The 22,138-nt window shown below is 39.6% G+C and overlaps 1 long non-coding RNA gene across 2 annotated transcripts in view; it reads right to left on the bottom strand.

Moving 5' to 3' along the window:
• The window catches only part of LOC130427671 (uncharacterized), a 108,219-nt gene that overhangs the window by 31,575 nt on the left and 54,506 nt on the right, over nucleotides 1-22,138 (bottom strand). The window contains exon 5 of one of the 2 annotated variants that reach the window (XR_008907334.1): nucleotides 2,566-4,032. The exons of the other annotated variant lie outside the window; for it this stretch is intronic. This is a non-coding gene — a long non-coding RNA (uncharacterized LOC130427671). Of the gene's footprint in view, nucleotides 1-2,565; nucleotides 4,033-22,138 lie in introns of those variants that run through there. 2 annotated transcript variants of the gene reach the window in all.

Genomic DNA, 22,138 nt, shown 5'->3' with positions numbered 1-22,138 from the left:
ACCAACTTGAGAATATGTTCAACTTGAAGATGAGGGAGCTTCAAAGGAACCAATTGAAGAACCACCTCTGTTTTTTTGACCACATTGTAGCGGGCCATGAAGCTCTTACGCTCCTCAATATCCAGAAGCCTATTTGAATAGTAAGAAGGCGAATGAACTCAGTATGTCCCGAAAAATCCTGTTACTACTGCCGTGCTGCATACACACCCAATTTCTATTTACTCTATAAGAAATAAAACCATACTGAGTTTGGCTTTCTGAGCCAAAGTGAGATAGACGATCTCTCAAGAGAAGCCTCAAAAGCTTTAAGATGTATTATAGGTTAATTCTTTTCAAAACAATGCCTCTGGGCCAGAGCCCAGTAAGTCGGGCAGAGTCTCTCTCAAGATTTTATTGCTGTGACATAAATCTTTTAATCCCGTCAGAGAGCAGCGGCTCTGCTGAGGGGGGCTGGGGCAGGCCCGGGGACGAGACCGCACCACAGCGCACCAGTCATGCATCAGGTAACTTGTGCCGTAGAAGCTACTTCTGAAGGACTCTGAAGTGAAGAGAGCAAAAGGGTTTGGCCGGCGAGGGGATGTGGCGGCTTACCTGAATGCATATTTATGAGGGCTCATACAGCCGGTCACGGCAGGGAAAAGAGAACCGACAGGAATGGGGTTTGTGCTTGTTCAATCAACTTTACCTCTGTTGCCACGGTTCAGCCTAACTACCACGAGCGGATCACACGCGCATTACCGCGCCTTTTCACGCCTGTCTGCGTTCCCCCACGTCTCGGCGAGCCTGAAATCAGAACCAATCAGAGCAAGGGAAATGACCACATCCCAAAAGAAAAAAGAATATCGGATGTTTATTTACAACCGTGCTCTCGAGTGACCGGTCTGGTCACGGCACGTTATCTATTCTCTCTCCAAAATAAATCTAGGAGTATCCGAGTGCCATGTTATCTCTGATGCTATCTGGGGTCTTTGAAGAACAAGCATTAGGAGACAGGCTGAGATGGTTTTAATCTGCTGGGTTCTCTGTTTCCGTGGCTGTGCTGTCTTGGAAAGCCCTAGAATTAGGGCTTTTTCTATAAAAAGAATTGTGATTTACTATAAAGGATGAACTAAAGACTTCATTAGCCAGACGTGATTATGGTTCAGGACACAGCCTCCCTTTGAGTTTATCTGTACACCTTTACTAACAGAGCCCCTGGTACAGATCACCCGTGCAAAAGCATTCATCTCAGTCTGTCTAGAAGTTGACAGATAGATAGTGATAGACATTTGACTGTGGATATCTTTTCTTTGAGCCTCTCACCATTTAAGGTTATCTGAGATGTCCTTGAGAACATGTTGGCCAATCACAGGTGGCGGTAACTGATTATTTCTTCCTTTGCTGTGGATACGCAAGGTGTACAGTGGGTCAGGTATTGACTCCCCAAAGAGGTGTGGTTACAGGAGGACTATTTTGTCTCCTTCACCCACTTCTTCAAGGTTTTCTTTAATCTCTCTCTGATGGAAGGCTTTGATGTGTCGATGCCCCTCGTAAATTCGCTCAATATTTGATGTAGGCCTCACGCAGCTAAATCTAGCCGAAGTGCTTTCACATGTCCACTGCTTTAGAATCATCATCACATCTGTATCGACTCAAAGGAATCCACGAGACACTGCTTTGAATATTACATGACATCATATAGACGAGAGAGCCATAAACTTAATAGTCATTGGTTAGATAAACTGTTATGTAATATATCATGAAAACTGACACAGCTGAGATTTCACCATCATGGACATGGATGAAATTTACTGCTGCGTTGTAACATGCCACCTCTCAAGTCTGGACGTCTAAGACAGAATTCGGTACAGTACATTTCATGCCATTTTACTAAATAACAGATGAGGTGAAATATTATCCAGACAGAAATAAAGCATCTTGAACTTCTGACGTCTTTATGATACCTGTGTAAGACCAAGTCTTGAGGCTTAAAAACATGTTTTATTGTTTAAACTAATAAAGCTTGACTGCCAATCAAGAACGTTAATGTTTAGTGTTGGGAATTAAAATAAAGTTCCAATTTATTTATAATATTTTATTGTTTTTATTAATAGCAATAATAATAAATAATAATGATAAACATTTACAAAGTCACAAAATCAGGGACCAGTGTAGTTTGATTAAAAAATTCTTAATCTTTGGTGGAGTTTTTTTTAAATAATAAATCAGATAAACCATATAATAATATTAAATACATACGCGAATAAACAAAATCAAAAACAAAAACAAAAGCGAATAAAATTAGAAATCAATAAACTGAAAAGATTCACTGAAACAAATCTTTTATGTCATATCATCAAAATAAACTACAAATAGCTTTATAGTGCGACTGATAATTGACTGTTCAATCATAAAAAAGTATATTGTATAAGATACGCATTACAATGGTCCTATGAAAAATATGTTAGGCAAAAATATTTTTTATATTTTGGTATAAACATGTATTAACAAAGGATATTGCAGCAATATACCACAACATGGTGCTTCCTCAAACGATACAATTATCATTAATAAAATTGCTACGAAACCGGAAATATTAAACTAAACCAAAACCAGAATTATTACTTGATGTTTGATTTCATATTCAAGTAATTTATAATACATGTATTATGAAAATATATCAATTCCAAAATCAACTATATAAAAAATATTGCTTAATATATGCCATTGAGCGCGGAACATTTGTGCTGGCATTTTTAATTTGAAAAGTAGTTTCTTTTCTGGCTGTGTTGTAATTCTCATCTCAGTTGTTGTCAGTGCCCTTATGTTTGTGGTGCATACGACAACAAGCAGATGGTAGAGCCTTCTGTATTGAAAGGTAGAGCTTAATTAGAGCTTCACAACTGTAATGGTCCCATTCAAAACAGACAGAGGCGGAAATTAATCTGAAGGCAAAAAGCTTAGGTATTCATGACCCATGAATAAATACCCTCAACTCTGAACAGGGTCAGTGCATGAATATTCAGTCTTAATCAATGCTAAGTGTTGCGCATACAGTATATAATGGTATGAGATTTAACGGTAGAGTAAGGTTAAATAATGTAGTCAATGTAATGCCAAAAGAAAGATCTGTCCAATGGGGTCCCAGTTAACCAGAATATAAACCTAAATTGACAGAGATAAGAGGAAAAAGATGAAAATGTGTATTTTACTATAAGGGCCATTGAGGAAGATCTCTTTCCACGCTTGGATGGGGTAGACAGACACATTCTTCTGCTTAACACTAATCAGGTATTCCTCATTACGTGCCAGTGGCTTGCATGTGACACTGTGCCCAGTCTCTCCACACTTCTGTGCCAAATTAGTTCCACCTAGTTGGCTACCAATGACCTATTCAATGTAAATGAAATGGGTGGAGAAAACGGGCCCTGCTACAAGTTCAAAGTTTAAAGACCCAAATACACAAAAGAGAATGGAATTTCGAGGAGAAAGTGCGATATTGAAGATAGACTAGTAGCACAAAATGAATTGAAAAAATTACATTAGTAAATTGTGAATGTAATGCTTAGCAGAATACAATAAAAAAGTTATCTGGTGCCAAACGAGCCAAAATTATTAAAAGTCAATAATTGTCAAATAAAAGTCAAATGTTTCTTGACAGAACAAGGCTGAAAACAAACATCAGGGGGTCAACGAGTGGTCAGTAATTCATCAGAACATCAGCTTCAATGAATGCATGAATTCTTAATACATGGGCCTGGCAAAAGGTTTTTTGCCAGGCGTGTGATTCGCTCCATAAAATCTTAATTTCAAATGGTTAAATCTTTGGGGAGTGTGATTTAGTTGCTACAAAACTGACAGCCACAGAATGTTCTGGCAGCTATGATCAATCTGTCAAAAACTGAAGGGCTGTGAAGAGTTTTTTTCCTTTACATGCGTGTGCTTTTGTGTGTTTGTGTGAATCTGTGGGTGCGTACGATGTTGACGGGCATTCAAGCAGACGCCAGGTTCCACTGGCTGGACACATCCACGCCTCTCCCGTCAAACGTCCACCTGCGGAGACGCCGAGACAAGACTGTTAGCATAGAGACAGACACAAACCAACTCTCAAGTTCATCTCCCTGTTACCATGCGGCAGCCATTTTAAACAGATGGTACCCAAACAGCCTGTCATGTTTACTGCTGCCGCCATAAAAGACAAGAGTCCAACAACACGGTCCTGCAGGGGCCCCAAGGGAGCAGCCAGGGCCCCGCAAACAGCTGCCTGGGGGAGCATAGGAGCCTCAGCCCAGGCTGCACGCCTCCCTCGCTGGCCCTCAAAACTCTTTTACCTATGCGGACATGCTACATTTACTACAATTAAACAAGCACACCATTTGAATATGCGGTGACACCTCGCAACCTGCTCAACGGGGCTTGCGTATAATCGCGTCCCCGCGGAGCCAAAAAGAAATTGTCCGTGTCACTATTAATGAAGGAATTTGCATTGTGATCTTAATTAAGGGTGGAATAATGAAGCTCACTTCTGAATTAGTTAATCGGCAGAAACTTGTACTAATGTGTTTGCGTGGCCTATAGGCATGGCCGCCTATGATGTATGTTCTGCCAGAGGTTGCCTGAGGTTACGTCAACTGAAGGTGGCACCGTGCTAATAAGGCAGGTGCTGCTGGGCATCTCTCCTTTTCTTCAGGTAGGCAAGATGGTGGCCTGACCCCGGCGAGGTCTCCTGGCACTCACGGGCTGTCTTTCCCCAACATGTCAAGTGAGAACTTGGACGGAGTCGCCCAGGTGTTCTGCTTCGCTATTTTCTATAGTTTGTCTACAGATTCATTCAGTTAATGCTTCGATTTAAAATAAGGAGTCCTTATCAGCCATTTTACAGATACAAAGGCTTTTTTAAAGACAATCCATACATGTTTTCACACACTTATCATCACAGCTGTGCTAGGACGTTACAAGCAACCCCGAAAGGCCTTAAAATGCGCTCACAGTGACTCAAGGGTCTCAAGTGGCCAATGAATTATTTATAGCCTGTAAGAGAGCAACAGTGAGAGTCGTTACACAATGGTTTCAAAGAAAACCAACACGCCAGACAGTGTTGTCCAAATGAGCTTGAGAGTCACTACACTTGAGGAAGAAAGACAGACTAGGATGACGAGTAACAGAATGAAAAGTTTGAGGAGGCACCCTTGGGATTTCCAAGAACATCTTGAGCAATTGACGGCACACATTGAGAGAGTGGCAATGAATTAAAACATCCTATTTTGGATCTATGTTTCCTCTTGATAAAATGAGTATATTTTAAATCAATTTGTCTGAGCCTTTGCGAAGGCGTTACAAAGATTTTTAAAGTGTGTTGGTAGTCGAGGCTACTTGTGAGACATCCTAATTGAATTTGGACTGTAATCCCACTCACATGTACCACCAAAACCAGACATAATTAAGGTTGAATTACGCAAGTTTCAGATTTCCGCATATTTGTCAGCAGCTAATCTGCTTGATTTAGGATGTGTGGATTTGGGGGTTTTGTGCTGAATTCATAAGGTGAGCCGTGGCTATATACACAACACACAAGAAAACTGATGATCTATAAAAACTCAGTGAAGGTCCAAAAGGTTAGTAACCAAATTTTCACTTATAAAAAACATTAAATAATAATTACCAAAAAAAGAACAAACTTTCACCATTTGTACTTTTGAAATTGGAACATGTGCATAATGTTGCTGACCTCTGATCTCTATATCCCACTCATTACACATGAAGCCAAAAAGTTATGCACGTGTGGGTTCGAGCAGAAAAATCTGAATTTCCGTAACAACACCAAAATCTCGGCTTTCAGCTAAAATAAAGCTGAATGTGACTACAGCATTATTTACACATGAGATCCAGAGAGCCGGGGGAGATGAGTTTCATGCCAAGCCAGTTGTGTAAACACAAGCTCCTGCTTGGACAAAAAGGAACTCTGACTTCAAAACAACAGTAAAACTGTGAACCTTACAAAACCTTTGGGGACTGGGCTGTTTGATGTCTTGGCAACTCTGGGTACGGGTGAGTGGAGAATGATTTCTGTTGCTACAAACCATCATCAAGCCCATATGATTCCCTGATGAAGACCATGTGTTGGACGGCAGTTGGATTATTGTTCCTGCTGAGAGGCTAGTTCGGCAGCGATTGGTCAAAGACGAGGAGCACATGTGTCAAAACAAGAGGGTTGATGGGACTCTTTGGTCCAGCATCTGCAAAGACCCTTAAAGAAGCATTGGGTGTCAATCCCGACAGGATCCAAATACATCAAGCAAGAAACCTAAAAGAATGCTAATGCTTATCATAATCAAATCACTGCTCATTTCCATCGAGTTATGTTGAGAATAGAAGGAATGTTCCCAAAGGGAATACCAATTGCTTAGAGGTTGCACGAAAAATCATGTTTTTATTATGTTATCATGTTTTTATTGTGTTTTTTGTATTTGTTAGCTGTATCTTTGGCGTTATTACGGCTTAAATCAAAACAAACCAACTGCAGTTTGATTGATGTTAATTTGAATGCACAATAAAAAAACATGATTTTTGAAAAATGTTAAAAACATACATTAAGTTCTTATTCACTTTTATGCAAAACAACAGTTATATTCGAACTTGTATTTAAGAAAAGTTCAAAAAGTATCTCTATTCTGCCCCACAAGGGTTAAAAAAGTAGACCAAACACAAGTGAAAAAGCATTTTCATTATGTACACTTACGTATTTACAGCGATGGAGAGTGGGGTTATGTCAACTCTTTTGAAGACAGAAGAGGCCAGACCTGCAGGGCAGCAAGGGGGTCAAGGAATACACAGATTTACATGTGAAAATATTTTTCGCCTTGTTTAAAGGAGTATTGGCAGTAATCAAGGTAATATCAGGGAGATTACGGGTCACGCAGATGAAGTGATTGGATGAGGTAGATCAAAGGGCCTGGTGCGGGGGCTTCTCGGGGGGGATTTGACCCCCTCCCTGTTTGCATTTTCCCGCTGTTTCGCTAGCAACCCTGCACACGCCGCCTTGCCGAGATCAACCTTGGCTTGTTATGACAATGGGAACAACAAACAGAATAGCAGAATACAGCTTAATCCACCAGATACCGGTCCGCCATGACTTTGTAATGAACTTTGGTTCAGATGGCAGGTGATGGATGTCCTCTTGGCCAGGTACCCCGAGCCCCGTTGCACCCCAGACAGGTGCAGCTCAGAATATTGACAAGCCAATAAAACACAAGCAGCACAGGGTGTGGGAGCCGCTCTGGATCCGTTCTTTATGCTTTGTTAATGTGAATTGGACGTTTGACGGCTGGAACCTTGGGGAAAAATATCACGAAACACAAACGTTAACTCTCCATCAAATCAGCAGGGGGAGAAGAATCTATAGCATCAAAGAACCTACAGCACCCATACGTTTAAGACTCACAAAGCATTGTTCTTGTAGACGTGCAATTTACTCAACTCATTTCATAAGAAAAAGTATTTTTAAAAGCAAAATACTATTTGTAAATCACATTTGTTTTTTGTGTTTCTTTAGCTAATTCGTTTTTAATTTTAACTTTTATCAGTAAAAGTGGCTTTTAATTGAGCTTAATGACTAAACGATAAATTCTTACAGAAAGCAGATTTGGTCAAGAGCGCTTGTAATTAATTAAACAAGTTTTAATGAGTTTAGTAATGAGATGTAATACTCTTTGTATACATGTTCTGTGTTTTCTCTAACATATATCCAACACAGCGCTATTGTTTGATTAATTCTAATCTACTTAATTAGAAGCCATAAGATTTCCCTGAAGGATTTAATTCACATGGGCTGCATGAGCTGATAAGTCGTAGGTTTAATACAGTGCAAAAACCAGATCCGCCTAATGCAAACACTGAGCACAGCAAGAACTATAAAACATTAAGAACAATGTCAAAATTCCTTTGTCCTCTGGCCAAATTCTAATAATTTCTCACAATGTGGCGTTATACACCATTACACAACTCCGCAAGGAAAATGCATGCTGGGATGCTGGTGTACAGTTGTATAAAAACAGAAGATAACACACTCTTCGAATGAAATGTTTCTACACCAAACACCATAAAACCAGCAAGTGTGTGATGTGGGTCCAGAAAGATTTTACTGCTCTGTGGGGTGAGACATAAAACCTTGTACATCCCACCCCCACACTGATGTTAGTGTCAGAGCAAAGAAACATGGGCATCTGTGCCAGCACACAGATAAATAGGGATCTCTTGGAAAATTGCTGTGAGGTTAAACCTAATTTTATGCCAATAAATTCGTTAAAACAGAATTACTGTACGTATAATGCAGTTTGTTTTTAAACCAGTGAACTCTCAAGTACAGTTAATCCTTTATAGGTTTGTTCAATGAAAAAAAAACTGAAAGTTACACACATAACGCAAGTGGCCTACAAAAATGGATTGTGTATCTGCAAATCAGTTACACAACTACACGTTAACTTAAGTAGTATTAGTATAACACGACACACACACAAAATAACTACTTGCAACAACAAAAACAATGTGAAAAATAAAACACTGTTTCATGTGAAAGACATGATGAGCTAGATCTGAGATCATGTTTTACTAAACAGGGCAGAATAGTATCAGAACGCAGTTTGAAAAAATCGTCAATGGGACTGGACATTTCTGCGGCCTATTTACTAACAAGGTGCACAATAAAAAGCACAGTTGAAATATATAATTCAGGATTGAAGAAATGCTTTTTTAGGGTTTAAATTTCCCAGCAAATACCAGTATGATGACAAGTGTTAACCTTATGCCCCATTCACACCGCTGTTGACGATATTAAGTGGAGTGAGACCTCTGTCCTCCAAACCGGCTTGCTATTCCCACCGCCTCCTCCAGTCCTCCTGCTGAGATACGGCGACTGGGTGAAACAATGAGTCCATTATCTCTCCTCCCTCCACATCATCCATCCGTCCCTCCAAAGACCAATGTGTAGGGAGCCTCAGTCGATTAAACCCAACACTCTCTCATTTATCATTCAACCTTAACATGTAGGCTGTCGTGTGGAAGACACACACATTAATACAGACACGTATACACAACACAGGAGGAGCTGACTAGCACAAGGGTACGTCCTCAGAGCAGTCACATCGGACTCCGGTTTACCTTAAATATCCACGAAATTTGCTTATCGCCTGATGCAGATGTACACGTTGCTTGTCCTTAATTCTGAGATATTGCTTTGGTTTATTAAAAAACACAAACATGATCCATTACCGCTCCCTTTGCTTCCCTCTCGCACCCACATACGTGGAGCAAACGCATTAGGAACCATCAGCCATTTGTTTGCATCCATTTTACAAGCTTCTGGGAGGTTCCACTTGGTATCAGGTTCCGTCAAATTTATAATAACTTAATGTGACCTAAAGTAGGTCATGGGCAAATTTAGAGTTAAGACAAAGATGCAAAGTAAACTAGAAAGAAACATGAAAACGTGTAACAATAGGAAATAAAAATGTTACTTTTCATATTTCAACCATGAAGGTTTTAATCAAGCTAAGCAGTTTAGCGGAAGGTTCGTGGAAGTCAATGGGAATTACTGATAGAAAAAAGAACTGCAAAATCAGAGGGAACTTTTTGTTTCCACTTGAACTTTCATATATTTTTTCGTCATAAAAATGTGTATATTTACTTTTATCTAAGATATGGCCGTCAAATAATGATCAATAAAGATGTCTTGCGGGAATTCCAATTGACATTCCAACAGCAAGACTCAAATTTATCACTAACTTGTTCCACCAAAACTATTGATCTCAAATCTCTCAATTTATTACACATGGTGGTAAGAAGCTTTGAGTTCACTGATGACGTTCAAGGTAGGTCTAGTCATCTATTAGCCTACAGCAAATTACTATCACACCAAAATCCTCTTCCTTCTCCTAGACAGTTTGCTCCCTCACACTATCAAAATCTGTCAATCAGCTGAGAAGTATGTTGTAATGTTTATTTTAGGCTTTTGACCAGAAGGCATTTGTTCATTTTATGTAAGACTCTACATAGCAAAACCTTGATTTTCTACATAAATAATTTCAGACACAGACTCACTGTTTAGGAACACAATGCTTTGGCATCATTCCTCTATTTAGCAGCCATAAGCTCGGAGTGGTTTTTGAGACCGATTGCTTACTGTAAATAGCCTAAAACTCCTTCCAGATTGGCAGTGTTGGCAGCTGCCCAGGCTATTGTGAGGGGCAGATTGTGACACCAGCCGCTAAGCGCCCCATCCTCAGTATGCTTACTGTGCAATCAGCTATATGAGACTTTTAAGACAGGCAGCCATAAGGGCAGCCCCTGAAACACACACCACTGCTCTATCTCCCCAAGGTGGTCCACGGGGTGCCGTTTTAAAAATACTATCTTTGGCAGTAGGCCAGTGGATTCAGGCACATTCAACCTTTCTCGCGACCGTGGGTCATTCTTGCTTGAGGCGTGGCGTTGAAACCGCGTAAACATGCTATGGGTTGAGGTGATTCAGCTAACGCCCATGTGGGACCATAGACATAACAAGTACCTAGACGCCGCGTTGGCCACTCTGTCCCACTGCTGCGATACGTCAACGGCGCCGCCATATTAGTGAGGGCAACAGTGCACCAAAAGCCCACTGAACCCGATGGGAGAGCTGCGCGTTTTTAGCATTGAAAACACAATCATGTTTACATTTCTAAACATATTTCAATTTTTTACGATATACGTAACTACAACTTCAGTTGCATCATATCTCGATAAATAAAGCCTACTTTAAAGTTAATGGTTGTTGAAATGTAAAAATCCTTAGATGGCTAGATGGCATCCTGTTATGTTAACATATGTTAAAGACAACACAGGCAACAGAATAAATAACCACTTTGCAGTGTATGAGAATAAAACACACTTACATTTACATTTATGCATTTGGCAGACTCTTTTATCCAGAAGCCACTTACATTGTATTATCCTATACATTTATACATAGTTATGTGTACCTCTGGAATCAAACCCACAAACTAGCGTTGTTAACGCAATGCTCTTACCACTGAGCTACAGGAAAGCTCGTGTAGAGATTCTTTCTGATTTATTTGATTCATCGAACAAAACACCCAAGGTAATATAGTTTTATTTACGTATTATATAAAGAATAATGTTTTTCACTGTGGAAATGGCTTTGTCTCTAATCATTTTTGACATTTTCAAAGATAAAAGATACTTAGTGATTAGCGATGTGTCCACAATTTTTAAGCCGAAATGATAGCTTGACAAGCCTGAGTTTTAGCAATTCAAAATGACAATAAAAACATTTCAAGATAATAACCATCTTTAACTTGAGCCAAAACGTTTCTGCCTACTCCTCATACATAGAAAAGTATTGAAATTAGTTGAGAAATTATACAGAAAACGGCAGCTCCACCATTCACTTGTATGTCTTTCATTGTCGGCTTTTGCCCTCACCAATATGGCGGCGACGTCAACATATGATCCGGCGGACAATGAGGTGTCTAGTTAATATATATATGCTATGTGTGGGACTCATAATACAAACACAGGCACAGGCAAAATAATTGGGAACTTAGTGTAATTACTTTGATTCGATTAGCCTTAACTAGAGATGTTACAAAAGAACAGTATTGACAATAAACCTGATATAAAAACCATGATAACCATGATGGCCATGTATGTAGATAGAAATAGCTCATTTTAACATAATAAAAACATAACTCTTAATAAAACCTCTGAATACAAAGTTATCAGGAATGATATCAGTTATCAGGAATGATAACTCAGGAATGATATCAGTTATCAGGAATGATAACTCTGGAATTGTACTAAACTGTTTTTTGCGTATGATAAATTTAATGGGCAGAAATGTTATATTGTGCAAGAGGCGCATATAGTCATTCATTTTATTATCCCCTCCTTCAACCATTCACTAATCTATCATTGCCCCCGCCCTCAAAAGTTTTGAGAGGTTGTTATCTGGGAATAATGAACCTGCAGATGTTGCGACAGGCCAATCAGAATCAAGCATTCCAACGAGCCGTGTAAAAAAGATCTGTTTATAATGTTCATCAAACAACAAAGGACGGGCCCAAAAACATTCACTGATATTAAAGAAATTGTGTTCTCTTAAAGGAGTTTTTCACTATAAATATAGGAAGAAAGTAGCTTTAAGAAAGATGTGCTTTAAATATGGTAAAGTGTAGAAAGAGAGTTTACATATACAAAAAAATTATAAACAATGATTTGTATTCATTTCTTATTGATTTATTACATATTTAATTGATTTATTAATGTATTAAACACATTTGAATTAAGTTTTGGTGACCCCATGACTCTGCTGCTACCAAATTAAGGGGTGGTGCCACCAGTGCCACCTCTCTCAAATGCTAGTCTAGGGCCCCGAGTTGTTTATTATATTGCATTTCTGTCAATAGATCCCAAAAATGACACACAGCACTTTTAAGAGACACAATGGTAATAAACTCCCTCTCTCTAATCCTTACACTTGTATTTTAAGGTGGCCAAAAAAGGAAAACACACACAATTTTTAAGATGAATTTGACAGATAGCAATATAAGAAAATTGTTTAAATAGTGATAATATCGTTATAGTGAATACGTTTTTTCACGATAGCTGTGAACTGAAAATCGAATATCATGTTAGCCCTAGCCTGAACAAATCTGTGGCCTTCTTAACCCATATTCTTCCTGCATAGATAAATAATACTCCATGTGTAAATGGCCAGTAATGTAAAGCCTTTTTTTGCACCATTCATATCTGTGTATCCAGGGACTAGAAATGTGTAGAGACTTTGAATAGGCTCTCATGAAACCATGGGTCAATTTTTGTGAAGAAAAAAAAAAGATTCAGCCCTGTTATAAATGCAAGCTTGTATCAACGCCTGCAGGAAATAAATGATGACACCAATTTTAGACACATAAACCCAGAGAACCTGCGTCTCTAAGAGAGCCTGACCCAGTCACATTAAATGCACCATTTTGTACATTTATGAGCCTATGGAGGGAGAAACTAAAGGACACATATTGACTTAAAACATTGTTAATAGTCAAAGTGTCATTAAGAGATCCTTCTTTATAACTCTCACAGCAGGGAGTGTAGAAATGATCTGGAGTGATGCACTGCGCTTTGTGGTCACAGCAGTGATATTCTGCATGCAAATCCAGAGCGAAGGACACGGCACAGAGGATGAGAGAGTGGAAGAGACACAGAAAGCGAGTGACAGAGAGGGGTGTAAAGAAAAGCATCAGAAAGTTGGGCCATTCATGTGAACGGAGTTCAGAGAATTTGCAGGCAGACTTAAAAAGATATTTTATGCAGGCACTATTTTCAGTGGGGGAAGGCTGAACCGGCTACATGGAGACTACAAAGCGTGGTTCCCATGGCTCATGAATAAGACGAGGAAATGATCAGAAAAAAGAGGAGGAGAAAAAAATTGAGAGATGTTTAGACAGATGGGCACTTAAAGCAACACGGAAGGAGCAAAAAACCTCTAATGCGACTTCAAATTCACCTAATAATTGATCTTTATTCTCTCTTTCTTCCCGACAAGAAAGGTTAGATCAAATCTGATGTGTTATGAGAGCCTGTCAAAAAACATCAAAGGATATAGTTGTTTGGAGCCCCCAAGATTAAATTAAATTGCTATCAAGAGATAGTCATGGAATCGAATGAAGGGCTTTAAAAAAACACTGGCGTACAAAAAGAAAACAAATAGCAGGGGGATTTTTTATCTTCTTAAGACTAAAATAAAAATACTCTGCTGTAGATATTTGAGTGAAGCATGTCCCACTGCATTTTTTGAAATTTGATGAGACTCTGGCAAGCATTCTTTCCCTCTAGGCCTTAATGTAATATTAAATATTGCCTGGCTGGGGACAAGATGAAATTATGAATTTAGAGAACATGAATAATTAATACCAAGCTCTGTATCAAAATGTCGGAAAAGTATGAGTAATTATTAGCAAAAAATAGGATATTGTAAGGTTAAATCCAATAAGTGATTTTCCCCGCTTTTAATAAAGCGTCTCATGTATAAGACTATTTTTAAATGTTAAATGTGACGAATAAGAAAATGTATTTCACATCAAAGAGGAAATGTCTGCTTCTGTCTTTAAACTGTGGTGTATCGTGCTGGCTGCTCTACCGAACCTCATTCATCACATGCACTGCATCACAGTCTCTCTGAAGAGATCATAATCCATTTGCACAGCTAGCGTCCCCTACGGCCAGGATTCTCTCCATAGGACCAACAAACAGATATTAGGGGAAGCCTACCAGAACCGCCTTTGTTTTAACTGTAAACCAATGGTTTGGTTTATACGCTCGCCTATGGTACAAACCAGTTTACCTCTTACCACAAATGACACGAAAAAAAACATTGACAGAGTAAATATATACCTAATGGGTAGTATTTATATTTATATATAATATTTATAATATATATTTATCTTCATTGTTAGTTATCACACCATAGGATACATTTTCAGTATATTTTTCAACTATACCATATAACAAATTGTATAGATTTAGGTTGATCTTAACATTTAAGTATAATTCAAAACAATGACATGTCCATAAAATGTTAGCTTATTAACACAGTTATATCTAAACGTCCCCTCTGCAGTCCATCGCTACAGTCTGACGTCATCACCAGCAGAGGCAAAATTCCCAAGAAAATAAATTTGTTGTGAATAAAATTAGTCACATCTTTTGTTCCTCACCGCAGAGAAATGAAAACAAATTTGCTAGATGGACCTCGAGTTCTAATCATATTTGCCAGCAGATGTAACAGCCCACCACAGCCACGTGAGAGAGGTGAAATTGACATAAAATAACCCTAATAAAAAGACTAAAATACTCACTATTACAGACATTATCATTGTTATTCTGTATTACAATAACTACATTTAGAGAGTGGGTGTAATCTCTCTGTGATTGATTTGAGCATCGCTTTGTGATTACTATAAAGGTTTGTCACAATGTCCTGCATTTACAGTGCTAGTAATGTTTAGTTGCTTCAATACCTATATTCTATATCTATTATAATCATTTATGTATCATCATGCCTACTGAAATCGAAAGAATACAAAGTAGAAAACATTAAAAAAAGATACGTTTCTAAAAACAAGTCCATGTAATGTCACACCTGTCGTTTAAACCTTTTTGTGGATCGTACCTCCAAACACAATTTTTATAGAATTTTGAGTGACAAGATAATGTGCTTTACAACACATCACAAAGAACTTTACTTTAAGGTAAACATGGCCCTGTCTGGCCTTTAGGGTTCATGCGATTGTGCTAACGTTGCGAATAACACAAACAGTGTGTTACAGGCAGGGGTTGGTAGTCAACATCAAAAGCACTGGCTCTATGGATCAACATTGATTTCCACTTAAGCCCAATAGAGCTACTGTGCACCTCTACCCCGGTACTAGCAATATTTATCCAGGGGGCAATAGGGGACATCCTACTGTGGTGTAGGGAGAAGGAAAAATGCATCTACAATGGCCAAGAATCACTCCACCTGTTGACACCAAGCTTCTTTCCCATCTTATTCATCCAGACTCCTCAGGGGAGCTCTGTCTGGATCTCTTTTGTCCATTCTTCACCAATATATCTCTTTTTTAAGATTTGTCTCACAAACACTTTCAGTAGACTGAATACTTACAGGCAGACAGACAGATTCCAGACTGATTTTGAATTTATAGCAGTAGTGAATAGACACAAGTAAACTATACTGAGTTCACAACCAGTGGCCCAATTTAAAAGAGATTATGAATTATATTGTGTAGAGGTAGAAGAAGAGTCGCTCAGTACCTGTTACCAGTAGCTCTTTCTGCAGGGTGATGGATGTTTCTGGTCCTAGCAGAGAACAGAATCTCTCCAGGTGGGCAACGGAAACCTGGTGAACTTTGTGGAGGAATTTTTCGAGCAAAGGTCAACCGGCAGGAGCAAGGTAGCATGACATGTGTCTGCAGATAAATGCATGCCTCCTCTGTCCTAAAATGAATTTACCAGGCCTGGAACCACAGGGAGCTCCATACCACAGGAGGGCACTCTGAAATATAATCAATACCAAAACAAAGATGCCAGAATTGGAGAAATTTGCAGCAAGCGTCCTCTCTATTTTTCTGCTCATCCTGAATCCTAAGTAAGTAGATTCACAGGCAACCATGTCGACCGCTGAGGTATCGCCGGGCCCAGCCAATGAAAGCCCATCTCAGTTGTGTCCCCATCCAATAAAAATGGACACTATAATGCAGAGGCAACCTAATGGCCTAAAATCATGAATCGCCATGCAGTGCTGATCAATTCATGCAGCCACAGCCAGAGGGCTGAAGTTAAACAACTGTAAAAATAAAAACAGGTGAAAACCAAAACCAGCTTTGAGTAAACGGAATAAATATAGCTGAAAGATGATTCAAAGTCAAATCATGAAAACACCCAAAATAATCAAATCTAAAACAAATACGTTGTAACAGCAAAAGAGATAAAAGCAATTGTCTATAATTATAGTATCACTTAACGATTAAGCATTCCACGGTATAACCCATGGAACAAATACAATTCAAAAGGAGATCTTAGGAACGCTAAGGCATTAAAAACTAAAACATCTTCTAAATGTATATTCCCATTTATTCATGAAATTCTCAGAGCAAAATTCTCTGAAATTAATGTAAACATTGAATACAAGATCATCACAATAAATACAAAAGTAAACAGCAGGTGGATTTCACTAATGTAGTCACTAGATGTGCAGTTTGTAATTCTTGGTTAGAATAAGGGCCCCCACTTGCAGATGAAATAACTACACAGACATAAAAAATGCATGATCGTTATTTTCGCCCAAGAATGAAACATATATTCATAACAATATGTTGAAAAGATGAAAAGAATACACATAGAAAAATAAATAGTTTTAAGGTATATGGGAAATAACAACAAGCCTTTGTCATGTAGACCTGAGATCTATTAAGTAGCTATTATATATTAAAAAGTCTTGACGTTTCATGAAAAATTCCATATTTTCTATAGCGGTGTGTTGCCTCCATGCTGCAAAGATCTGGCTGATTGCTCTGCTAAACCAATAACAGTCATGTATACAATGGCATCTGTGAGCTGTTACGACATAGCCATTCATAGACCTCCTGGTAGGCACTTCAAAGATGTTGCCACTTAAATCTATTAACATACAGAACAAACAAAATCAGACACCACAAAGAACCCCCCACCACCCACTCCGACACATGCACACCAAAACGTACGGTTCTTCCACACCACCCCCAACACAATCACATTTGACTTATCGAAGAAAATGTGGCATGATAAACATATACCGACCAAATAGTCCTGGGCATGAAACCAGCCTTAAATTATGTATCCCACAAATAATATTACACGGTCCCTCTGCACTTCCTGAACATCATTACAAATGTCAGACAAAAAGAAATATGAATTCGGAAACAATAAAGGCAAGATGCATATTAGCGAACGATATTTGATCCCCTCTAGAGAGAGAATCAGAGAAAGATGGAGATGAGAAGAACGGATAATGTTATTATCACAAAGTTGTTTTCATCTCATTGTTATCAAGAAAGTGGAATTCAGCTAGTCATATAGAGTCAGGAGAAACTCATTTGTCTGGGTAACCCGGAGACCAGGCGCATCAGTTGTAAGCTGATGACGGTGAAGGCGGCGTAATGAGCGAAATGAATAGAGTTTTGCCAGTGGGGTGCGGCAGCTGGCGAAAACCTGCAACCAAAGGATAACAATAATACTGATGAACTGGGCACATGTGCTTTCAAAGGTATTGTTGGGAAAACCCACGAACACAGGTTTGACAATGCCTACTAATTTACAGGCCTCTCCAATAACCAAAAGAGTGCCAGCTTGATACGAAACGGCAAACAAACATTCATCTTTATCAGCAAAAAGAAAGGGAGAGATGAAGAGAGACGAAAGTCTTTATTTGTTTTCATTGTGACATGATTTCACTCCTACACATAATGTCGGCCATGATAGCTGTAGCGGAGCCATCCTTTTTTATCTCACATACTCAGACATTTGACTAAATGCCCCATAATGTAGCTTATTTTTAAAAGTGTTGCACGTAAGTGATGCAAGTAATCCACAGTGAATTTTGTTTTTACGTGCATGTTTATCTGAAATAAACTAGACTAAAATTATTTGGAATGAAATTCAATTTAATGATTGCTTTACGTTGTACAACACGTATTAAGCACTGAATATCTGATCTACTTGTGAACATATCTGATGTACTAGTGTACATTAAAGGTCCAGTGTGCAAGATTAAGGAAATCTACTGACAGAAATGGAATATAATATACATAACTATGTCTTCAGATGTATATGAAGACCTTACATAATGAGGCGTTATGTTTTTATTGCCTTACAATGAGCTATTTCTATAACCGCGGGTCCCCTTGCATTGAAATCGGCATGTTGTTTTAAAAGTAGTCCAAAACGGACAAACTGCTCTACCCTCTTTCGTGTTTTGTAAATACGTTATCTACTTTCGGCAAAGAAGAGAAAACATGATGACATTTTAGTTCTGTGTAAGCCTCCGTAGTGCTCCGAAAGCCAGGGGGGAGGGAGGCTAGATGCTGGTTAATTTCACTGACTGGTCCGTTAAATCTCTTAAAAAAAACACCTAACTTATGAAAGATTTAAGCCCTGGCAAACCATTTTATCAACTTTCATTTTACAAACCTCATGTAAACTTTATTTAAAGAATGCCATGAACCCTTGAATACCGCAAATACTGTAAACCCGTACTCTCCGAAATAAAGTACATTTAACTAAATCAAATTAGAGCTAACTAGATCAAAAAAATGAGTTCAATGTAAGATATGAATCAGATGATCGTGAACGGATGGTGGGTGGGCCGTCGGCGTGCTGTTTGAGGTTTGATTGTGGATATTTTTTTGAAGATCATAGCTGAATATACAGTCTTAATGACAGCTAACACTTCCCTTAACATAACATCACAGGTCTCATTCTATTTGATGCTACACACACAAAGTATTAAGGGCGACTGGAGATGAAAAAAAGAGAGAAAAAAAAAAGGAAAGAACGGTACATGTCCCATCATCTATTTTTATGCTTCTTTTAATTTACATTTCCCTGCCCAGCAGATAAAAGCGGACAGGGAACACAAGGACGCTGACACAGGGATATCTGGCGGGCGGCAGAGGTCAGCTTTTAACCTGTCAAAAGCGCGGTACTTATTAGAATAAATCTTCAGACTCACCAAAGGGCAGCGATGGCCCCTGGTTCTGACTGACCCAGGGCTGCTCAGAGAGGGGCAGAGGGCCTGTGCTCTGATGTGCAGTTATGAACCGAATGTCCATAACGAAAAGCCTGTTCTGTGAGATGGGTGGGGGGTGTAGAGGGACAGCAATGCAATATGAAGTAAAGATATCGGGCTTTAAACCCGCTCACCGAAAAATCTTCAAACAAATTCTATCAGTCCATCTAGCCTATAGCTCAGTGTGGTAATATTAACATCAGTGAGGGTAAAAAATAAACAAGTGCTTATAGCAAAAATGTCATTGAAAGTAGGAAAAATAGCCCTGATCTTTCATATAAAAGTGCAAAAATTGCCCCATAGTAATTTTGTTTTTGTTTTATCTAGATTTTGATATATTTTCAAAATATTTTTATACAAAAACTTTCTGAGAAAAATGCTATGTAGACACAGTTATGCAATCTAGCTCAATGTCAGTTGTCTTTTGTACGTATAGATGAAATCTAAATCTAAAATAAATGCATTCTTAAAATATACGTATATATAAATATACGCTTTAAGTACATTTAAGTGCAGTATCAAATATACTGTAGCTCACTCTATTAAATAAAAAAGAGAATCTGATCTAGAGTCTGAAGAGGTGACGACCTCTGACCCCAACAAAGAGAATGAAAGCGAGAGATCAGCAAGAATGAAAGAGTGGAAAATCAGCCAGCCTGCAAAGGCAAACACCCACAGGAAGAGCTGGAGGCAATCGGCCGGCGCTGCGTCATCGCTGCGTTAGTGCCCCCGAGAGAGAAAGCGTGCCACCGCCACACCTGAGGAAGCCTCTCTGAAGCACTTGTAAAGCAGCCAGAGGGAAACACCGCCTGTGCCAGCCTGCGTGTCTGCCCTACAATAGATCCAGGGCTTTTATTGAGCTCCGCCTGCCCTGGGTGTGGGTAAGAATGAGGTCAGATCCAATGAATCTAAGCATAAATAGGGGAAAGTTAAACAAAATGGTGGCACAGGTTGAACAATGCAGCCATCATCAATCACTCGGCCCATTTCCTGCAGGAAACACGCACATTCTGCTTCCCAATGGGCTGATGCGGTCGTACGATCTGGTCACCCAGGTGACCCTCAGGGGCCTTTACTGTGACATCAGAGTGGCTGTGTGGTAGTACAGAGGCTGGCAGGCGTTGAGAGGAAGCCAATGGAGGTGCCATTTGCCACAGGGCCCTGCAGGGCAGCCCAACTTACTCAACAGGAAGCAGAAGCATATCAAATAGTTACAGAGACCTTAGCAAATGGGCGCTTTAAAAAAAACAAGCTTATAAAATTACAAAATACAAAAGGGGCTTCTGGTACCCTGCAAACTGCATCTTTAGGTGCATTGATGACATAGGCTCCATTTTATGACAGTATGGCTGTTTAATTTTAAGTATATAGCATTGGTCAATAATATCTAAATTTACTACATTTTAATAAGCGTGTTTCCCCCAACAAGTGTACCATGTTTAAGAAAACCTACGGTAGGCACTTCTATCCAAAGTCACACTCACTAACAGCACAAATCAAACATGTGGCTTTGTCAGTACAGTCACAAGTTGACATCACTGGAGGAGATCAGAAAAGAAACAGCCCTCTTTGATCTCCTGACTTTGCTTCCTCTTCAGAGGAACACAGAGTGACCCGCGCTCACCCCTGCTCTGGACACAGAGAAGATCTCCTGTCTGCAGCCTTCACTCAGCCGGCTGGTCATCATTAGTTCTTTAGTTAAACACAGACCTCGGTAACCAAAAGACTTTCTCTCCTCGCATCGTCTCTGACACATCCTAGCTCTCAAGGCCACAGGTTCACACCGGCTAATTCAATTTCACCCCGCTGCCCCGCCCACCAGGCTACAGGGATGTGCATCTTCAAGATACGGCCTTCCAGCCACCGCTGGAGATCTGGGGAGGATTTTTGAAGCCCTCGGGCGGCCTGGGTGTAATAGACACGGTTAACAAGATTGAAGAGGGGGCAGAGGAGGATAAGACGCAGGTACAGCATGCCACGGGCTTCCTGCCCACCGGTGTGGTGAATGTACGGGTTAGACCACCCACGTGAAGAACCACCGTTCCTGTGACTCTGACTTGGCAAACTTTTATCAGGAGGCGGCCGAAGTATGTACGACTCTCTCTCAAGGAGATTTGGAAGACTTAGAGGGGAAAGAAGCAGGGGCAACATCTGTGTAGCGCACCATCGGCTTCGGTTCACTTATCCGAGCGCTCGCTTCCTGCACCAGATGTGACTTGGAGGTGGGCGTGCGTCGCGAAGAATGGCGGAGCAACAGCGGGCAGCCCCCTCTTCTCCGCTCAATACCTGACAGCTGCTGACCCGGAGGAGCAAAGGAAGAAGAGAAAATTAAAGTCAGGTGCAGAAGAAAAAGAAAGAAATCATCCTCTCCAAAATGAATTTCGGTTCCTGGTGGACCACTGATAAGATAAGTCTCTGTGTGGCTGGTCTGAACGTTATGGAGGAGCTCACGCTGATGCATTTACATAGCCCTGGAAGATCTGGAACCTTACAAGGTCACTGATGGTTTTTCTATAGTATAAAATCAAAATCTATAGAGCGGACGGGTCTCCGTTTATCCAAATCTTTAGTCAGTTCAGAACATCAATACTTATTGTGTCACACAATTTTTTGCAATAACTCTCAGGGATGACAACAAAAATACCTTTTTATCAAAATCCCCTTTATTTTTTACCCACAATCCTGCCCCCAGGACTGTAATACACTTAAGGTCTTTGCACATACAGTCCAAAGTTTCCATATGTGTTTTTTGTATATTTGGCTCTCATTTGTAACATGTCTCTGAAT

The sequence above is a fragment of the Triplophysa dalaica genome, chromosome 8, assembly GCF_015846415.1.
Source record: "Triplophysa dalaica isolate WHDGS20190420 chromosome 8, ASM1584641v1, whole genome shotgun sequence".
NCBI classification, from domain to species: domain Eukaryota; kingdom Metazoa; phylum Chordata; class Actinopteri; order Cypriniformes; family Nemacheilidae; genus Triplophysa; species Triplophysa dalaica.
The sequence above is the reverse complement of the archived record's forward strand: the minus strand, read 5'-3'. Positions and strand labels throughout refer to the sequence as shown.